This window comes from Phyllobates terribilis, unplaced genomic scaffold (assembly GCF_046119375.1).
Source record: "Phyllobates terribilis strain yellow unplaced genomic scaffold, ASM4611937v1 Scaffold_291__1_contigs__length_2406647, whole genome shotgun sequence".
In the NCBI taxonomy this organism is placed as follows: Eukaryota; Metazoa; Chordata; class Amphibia; order Anura; family Dendrobatidae; genus Phyllobates; species Phyllobates terribilis.
Window position 1 is genome coordinate 122,594 of NW_027363051.1, and position 8,505 is coordinate 131,098.

At 43.5% G+C, this 8,505-nt stretch overlaps 1 long non-coding RNA gene across 1 annotated transcript; it reads left to right on the forward strand.

The window, feature by feature from the left end:
- The first annotated feature begins 1,887 nt into the window (after window positions 1-1,887).
- Window positions 1,888-7,889, forward strand: LOC141220392 (uncharacterized). Its single transcript, XR_012288669.1, has 3 exons — window positions 1,888-1,967; window positions 3,591-3,688; window positions 3,812-7,889. It is a non-coding gene; the product is annotated as an uncharacterized lncRNA (long non-coding RNA).
- Window positions 7,890-8,505: the final 616 nt, after the last annotated feature.

The window sequence follows — 8,505 nt, forward strand, 5'->3', positions numbered from 1 at the left end:
CTCATTTTGGGAGACAAAGCAAAAATAATGTCGATTTCAACCTAAGATCCTATTCATACCGGGCTTCATAGGAAAACCAAGGAGGCAGAGACGGGGGTCTTCTGTAGGCTGCTGGTAGTCATGGCAAACCTTTGTTAACCTGTAGATTAGCCTGATGTCTGCAGGTTAATAGCATTGTTTTACATAACAGGTTCCCTTTAAATGGCACTGTCAGGCTGTCAGCAGCAGTGAAGTGGTTAAATGGCAGCAATTGGAGCTCGCTCCACATACGTGCACCTGGCATGCTCCATGCATGAACACCAGATATCAGCAAGGGGTTAAAGAGCGTTATCACATGACATCAGAATGCGCGGGATGGGGTGTTCTCGCCTCAAGGACTCAACGATAGCAAAATGTCAGGTGGTCTGCTCTTCCTCTTCATGGGGTCTGATCAGAACGATATAAGTGGGATGATGACGCAGGTGTTGGCCCTGCAGGAACATCAGGCAGCACAAGGGTGGTAATAATAAGTGTAAGTCTCCCTTAAAGGGATGTTTGTTCAGAAGAATATGTATTATGGAGCTTTTCTGTGGAATCGGACCAGACAATCTCTCCTTGGCTCCCCGTGTGCATCAGTAAGCGCCCATGACCCCGGTGCCTGCTCTCTAGTTGTCCTTTCTACACATTGATAGGCACTAACCGCTGCGTACTGGGTGCTCCCCACAACACCGTCCTTCCGGGTTCTGTGACTTCGTACGTTAGTCGTACATGTGCCTTTTTTTCCTCCTTTAGAGACAAACGCTGCACTTGCTGCCTATTTTAGTGTTTATACCGAGGCGGATGTTGAGATTTATCTCTATTTAAAAAAGAATAAAAACGCAGTAACTCATCTTTTAATAGGAGGATGTCAGGTTCTCTCCTCTGAGTGATCCCAGAGGATCTTGTCCAGGAGGGAGACCACATCCACATAGTGACATCATCATCTCTCAAAATACAATCACTGGTAAATGGTCACCATCCGTCCCCCAATCTCCATAATGGCGAATTAGGAAAGGACCCGATGGATGGAAATGTGGAGCTTTCTCCAGCTCCTCTGTGGTTCCATCCCTGGTGGAGATGAATCTTGGAGAAGTTGTGTTTCTTAGTACGGCTCCTTCATCTGACTGACGAGGGTCTTCTCCAGGGCTGTGGAGTCGGTAAGCCAAACCTCCGACTCCTCACTTTCCATGACACCGACTCCGACTCCCTCATACATGGCTCATGTTTAAGTGATAAATTTACTGTAGCACAGATTAATCTCAGCTAAAAGTCTAGACCCTTAGATCAGGAATAGGACAGACATTTGTAGGACATTTCATAACTTTCCCAAATTCTTATGAAAAAATATTTCCCACAAACTGCATTGAATTACTAAATCCAATTTATTATATATTTTAGGAGTCACTCTGTCCATTTTATATCGACTCCAGCAAAATGGGCTCCAACTCCACAGCCCTGATCTTCTCTGTCCCTCTCCTCAGGGTCCTCATTCTCCGAGTGCAGAGCATTAGGCTTTGGCCTCACTTTATACTTGAGGCCCACAATGTGCTGGGTCCTTGGTACCGGTGGTGAGGACCACAACAATGTAATTTATTCCCTGATACATAAACATAGAATTACCGGTTCTGAGAGACGAGTCTCATATATAGACTGATACACGGCAGGTCATGTATTCAGTCTCTGTGTCTCCACAGATGGATCCAGGAGGAGAAATCCACCAGAGAGATGTCCCCGTCCTCTGTATCCCCAGGACTGTCCAGAGGAGAATCACAGCATCCCGGAGGATCATCAGGTAGATGACACTGAAGTCCCCACAACATCTGACCATGAAGTGATGGGACCTGAGCTCATCTTACATTTTTCTTTTTAGGGTGAAGATCTGATTGATATTAAGGTTGAGGTTATACATGGAGCACAAAAGGTGACCGCAATATGGGCCGATCAGCAGGGTGAGGAGGGAGACTATCATGTCTGTTCTGTGGTCATCTACTACTACTCCCATCATCTCATCATCACATGACACAATCTGCAGTGTCATGTAAAAGTTCGGTCACCCCTGGTCAAAATGACTTATTGTGAACAGTTAAGCAAGTTGAAGATGAAATGATCTAAATGGCCTAAAGTTAAAGATGACACATTTCCTTTGTATTTTAGGAAAAAATAAGAAATATTGTCATTTTTTACAGTTTAAAAACTACTAAAAGGAAAATGGGCTGATGTAAAAGTTTGGGTGCCCTTGGAGATTTGTGTGCTCAGATGACTTCAACCAAGGTCTCAGACCTTAATTAGCCTGTTAGGGTTATGGCTCGTTCACTATCGTCGATAGTAAAGACCAGGTGATGCAAATTTCTTAGCTTTATAAAAACTCAGCCTCCTCTAACATTGTGCCAAAAACAGCAGCCATGGGTTCTTCTAAGCAGCTGCCAAGTACTCAGAAAATGGTGGAGGCCACAAAGCAGGAGAAGGCTATAAGAAGATAGCAAAGCGTTTTCAAGTTGCCCTTTCCTCAGAAATGTAATTTAGAAATGGCAGTTACCAGGCACAGTGGAGGTCAATATAAGGTCTGGAAGACCAAGCAAAATTTCAGTGAGAGCTGCTCGTACGATTGCTAGAGAGGCAAATCAGAACACCCAGCTGACTGCAAAAGACCTTCAGAAAGATTTAGCAGACTCCGGAGTTGAGGTACATTGTTCTACTGTGCAGAGACACCTGCACAAATATGGCCTTCATGGAAGAGTCATCAGAAGAAAACCTCTCCTGCATTCTCATCATAAAATTCAGTGTCAGAAGTACAAAAGAACATCTAAACAAGCCTGATGCATTATGGAAGCAAGTTCTGTGGACTGATGAGGGTAAAATAGAAAATGTTCAAAGGTATGTGTGGAGAAAAAAGGGCACAGAATTTTAGGAAAAGAACATCTCGCCAATTATTAAGCATGGGGGTGGATCAATCCTGCTTTGGGGTTCTGTTGCAGTCAGTGGCACTGGGAACATTTCACAGGTAGAGGGAAGAATGGATTCAATGAAATTTCAACAAATTCTTGATGCAAACATAACACCATCTGTAAAAAAGCTGAAGGTGAAAAGAGGATGGCAAATGGATAATGATGCTAAATACACGTCAAAATCCACAATAGAAGACCTGAAAAGGCGCAAGCTGAAGGTTTTACAATGGCCCTCACAGTCCCCTGATCTGAACATCTTGAAAATCTGTGGATAGACTGCAAAATAGCAGAGGAGATGCAAGACGACCCAGGAATCTCACAGAACTGGAAAAATTCTCAAAGGAAGAAAGGATGAAAATCCCTCAAATAAGAATTTGGCCAAAAAAGGGTTTACAAGCTGTGATACTTGCAAAAGGGGGTGCTACTAGGTACTAACCATGCAGGGTGTCTAAACTTTTGCATTATTTATTTGCCTAAAATACAAAGGAAATCTCATCTTTAACTTTAGGCCTTTTAGAGATCATTTCATCTTCAGCTTGCTTCACTGTGCACAATAACAGGAATTTTGACCAGGGGTGCACAAACTTTTACATGTCACTGTATTACGTCACTTTGTGTTTCCTACAGATGGACTCATGGAAAGAAATCCACCAGAGAGATGTCCCCGTCCTCTGTATCCCCAGGACTGTCCAGAGGAGAATCACAACATCCCGGAGAGTCATCAGGTAGACGGTGCTGAGCCCTGTACCGGATCTGTATATGGGGGGGACATTTCTGATCGAGGTCATAGATGTCACAGATTTTGGTGGTTTCTTGTATTGCGCTGATTGTTACATCTGATATATCAGGAGGAAGATCCGACTAAGAATAAAGTGAAGGACGAGACAGAAGAAGAAGCGATGACGAGGAGGGATCAGCCGTGTGTGAGTGACGGGAAGGAGGAGATTCCTGTAGATGTTTCCACAGGTGTGTAATAATGTCCAGTGTATAATAATTACTGGCTTTAATATTACTTCCATCCTTTACTTCCATATTGTTCTTACACAAGTCTCATGCTGCCATGTAAATGATTCAGCTTGTTATTCAGACAGAACTTCCGAGACAGATTCCCTATAATGAGGCAGATGGAGACATTGTGAACGCCGTCTGACCTGTGATCCGTCGGTGTCCGTCTTTTTAAGCGTGCATAAAAGCACGATCCGCCACAGCTTTGTGCACTTTTGAAAAATAGGACAACGCTGATCAGAGCCAACACAGAGTCCAGAGCAACTCTGCTGCCTCATTATATGAATGTATCCCTCGGGGGTGTCATCTGAAACACGTATTTTGTAGATATAGATTGAAACCCTGATGTAAGTGCTCAGCGTAGAGCACAGGATAAATGTGATCCAAAATGCCACCAATAAAAGCTTCTACTCAACCCACAAAAAACAAGTCCCTACTCAGGTTCATCATCTGTAAACAGTAATGTAGGGGGCGTCCACATTACTGGTAGAACAAAGGCTCTGGAAAAGTGATGTGGCTCCCACTAAAAGAAATCCAGCAAAATCTTCGCTCCCAAATCCAAATACTCCCCTACTCCTGGGCCCCACAGTGTGTCTAGACCGCAGTTAGCGTCCACATGTTTGTCATGAATGTAGATAGAAGAGCCAACATAATTTACAGGGTGCGTGACTCCAGAAACACGAGCCGGGCATAATGTAATGGGAACTACAAAGTACTGGGCGCTACAAAGTACTGGGCACTACAATGTACCAGTCACTACAATGTACCAGTCACTACAATGGCATATTTGCATTTTCACTCAGCAACATCCATTGCTGCTCGTTTCTGGAAAACAGTCATGGAGTCAAATTCATCACTACAATTGTAGATAAATTCTTAAAGGGGTATAATTTCCAAAATAGGGTCACTTGAGGGGGGATACTGCTCTTCTGCCACTTAGGGGCTCTGTATATGGAGTCTGCAAATTATTCTATGAAAATTTGTTCTCAAAGAGTCAAATATTGCTCCTTCCCTCCCGAGTCTCGCCATGTGGCTAAGCAGTACAGTACAGCCACATATGGGGTATTGCCCCGTTCAGCAGAAATTGTGTAACAAATTATGTGGTCATGTTTGCCCATTTTCCCTTGTGAAAATGTAAAATCTGGGGCTAAAACATTTTAGTGGTAAATATGTCATTTTTGTTCTTCACCGTTCAATGGTATAACATTTTGTGAAACACATATAGAGTCAATATGATCACTGCACCCCTGGATGATTTCTTTGTGAAAATGAAAAATTTGTGGCTAAAACAACATTTTTGGAGAAAAAACATAATTTTTAATTTTCACAGTCCAATTTCTTAAAATTTTGTGAAACACCTGTGGTTTTAAAATGTTCACCATACCTTTAGATAAATTCCTTGAGCGTTGTAGTTTCCAAAATGGGGTCAGTTGTGGGGGGTTTCCACTGTTTAGGCACATCAGGGGCTCTGCAAATGTGACATGGCGTCCGCTATCTATTTAGACGATTTTGCACTCCAAAAGTCAAATGGCGCGCCTTCCCTTCTGAGCCCTGCCATGCACCCAAACCGTAGGTTTTCCCCCACATATGGGGTATCGGCGTACTCAGGAGAAAGTGCACATCAAATTGTATGATGCATTTTCTCCTTTCATTCTTGTAAAAATGCAAAATTTGGGGCTAAAGAAACAATTTTTGTGGGAAAAAAATTAATTTTCATTTTTCTCTTCCACATTGCTTTCATCCCTGTAAAGCACCTAAAGGGTTAATAAAGTTATTGAATGTGGTTTTGAGCAATTTTGATTGGTGCAGTTTCTCAAATCGTGTCACTTTTGGGTATTTTCTGTCACATAGGTCCCTCAAAGTCAAACATGATGTGGTCCCTAAAAAATAGGTTTTGTAAATTTTCTTGTTAAAATGAGAAACTGCTGATAAATTTCTAACCCTCTAATTTCGTAACAAAAACTATATTTGTTTTAAAAATGACTCTGATGTAAAGTAGACATGTAGTAAATGTTAGTTTTACCACCAAAAATAGTTAATAAATATCTGGTTTAAGGGCATAAAAATTAAATGTTGGAAAATTGCAAAATTCTCAATTTTTTTTTTGGGCAAATTTTTGATATTTTCATAAATAAATGCAAATAATAACGACCAAAATTTACCACTAACATGAAGTGCAATGTGTCACGAAAAACATTCTCAGAATCATTGGGATGTGCGGAAGCTCCAGAGTTATTACCACATAAAGTGACGCCGGTCAGAATTGTAAAATGAGGCCGGGTCATTAACATACAAAGTGGCTCGGTCCTTAAGTGGTTAATGTGTCTTCAGTGCTATTGCCGTCTTCTAAGGTTTCCTATCATGCTGGTAGACATACTGTGGACATGATTACTGATAAGAGATAAAGTAAATCCAGCTCACCTGTGTGGTTCATGATTGGAGCTCGGGAGAAGGTTCTGATCAAAGCGTGATGAATAGCCAAAGAAGATGTGGTATCCAGCTCCAAGTAAAAACATGCGTTTAATTAGTCCATGTGTAAAAATTACATCCATGGGGCGTGGCCGGACATGTGAGTGGAAGTGTGCTAGGAGAGCCCCTGGGATAACTAGCCTGCCGGAGGATCCATTGGTCCCCTAACGTAATAAAAAGCGGTATTACCCCTTTTATACATGTCATAGCACTTACCGGTGTGCATAGGAGGAGCGATCATGGCCAGAGGAGCAGCAGCGAGACGACGGGGAGCAGGAGGGAATGGAGGCACCCAAGATGGCGCAGGCTCCTCTGCAGCAGGTAACAGAACAGGGACGTCAGTGGCTGCAGGCACAGCACTGAGGCTGGCTGGATGTGTTAGAGCTTCAGACACAGGAACCTGCACTGACAATGAGGCACAGACACAAATCATTGAGGTGTCTAATCCTTTCTCTGTGCTCTCAGAGGAATTCAATAACACTGCTGATAAGGTCTCTGCAAGTTCCCGTGCCCGCAGCCTCAGCCAGAAATCACTGCTTCCCACCATAATACAGATCAGAACATTAATGAGCCCACGATAAAGGATGTGTTTGTGGCTGTAACACAGTATGAAGCTGCTTTAGCCTCACTTAACAGTCAGATGGGAGAGATTAAAGAGGAACTTTGTTTTATGAGGCAAGGGCTACAAAAGGTTAACGACCGCACTACAGCAGCAGAGGGCAGAACCAGTGATCTGGAGGATAAACAGTCTCAGATATCACAGGACAGCCACAGACATGGACAGCCGATCATGACCCTATTACCTAAAACAGATGATTTGGAGAACAGACTCCTGCAAAATAATATAAGAGTGATGGGTGTCCCTGAAAAAATTGTGAGCAATAATCTGAATGAGTACTTTGAGACATGGTTACGTTGTTTGGGGCTGATTGCCTGTCTGCCTTCTTTGCTGTGGAAAGGGCGCACAGGGTGCCAACCCGGCCACTGTCACCAGGGTCCCCTCCACGTCCAGTATTAATAAAGCTGCTGCACTACAAAGACAGAGATGCCACCCTTAAGGCCGCCCGTGATAAAGGGGACATCTCTATTAACGGCCAAAGAATTTCTTTTTTCCGGATTACTCCATTGAAGTTTCAAAACGTAGGGCGCAGTTTCTTGATGTAAACTGAACTCTGCGTAGTCTGCAAACCTCATACTCCATGATTTACCCTGCGAAACTTAGAGCGGCGGCTCTGGGAGAGACTTTCTTTTTTGAACATCTGAAAGACGCACTCCGCTGGATTGATCTGAATGAGCCGAGGAACCATCAAAATCAGTAACTTTGAACCTGGATAATTAAAGATATATACGATCAGAGTTTCCCGATTGACTGTTGGGGTCATATCCTTTACTGCCTAGCCCATCACCCAGTGGACACAACTATCCTGAGCTATATCTGAATATTGCAGGCCCCCAGGAAGTGTTTAACCCTTTTCGTTTTAGGTTGATTGTTCGCTTGCCTTGAATACGGCTACAGGATGGACTGGTGCCTTTCTTCATTCGCTTGCCTTGTATACGGCTACAGGATGGACTGGTGCCTTTCTTCATTCGCTTGCCTTGTATACGGCTACAGGATGGACTGGTGCCTTTCTTCATTCGCTTGCCTTGTATACGGCTACAGGATGGACTGGTGGCTTTCTTCATTCGCTTGCCTTGTATACGGCTGCAGGATGGACTGGTGCCTCTCTTCATTCGCTTGCCTTGTATACGGCTACAGGATGGACTGGTGGCTTTCTTCATTCGCTTGCCTTGTATACGGCTACAGGATGGACTGGTGCCTTTCTTCATTCGCTTGCCTTGTATACGGCTACAGGATGGACTGGTGACTTTCTTCATTTGCTTGCCTTGTATACGGCTACAGGATGGACTGGTGACTTTCTTCATTCGCTTGCCTTTTATACGGCTACAGGATGGACTGGTGGCTTTCTTCATTCGCTTGCCTTGTATACGGCTACAGGATGGACTGGTGACTTTCTTCATTCGCTTGTCTTGTATACGGCTACAGGATGGACTGGTGGCTTTCTTCATT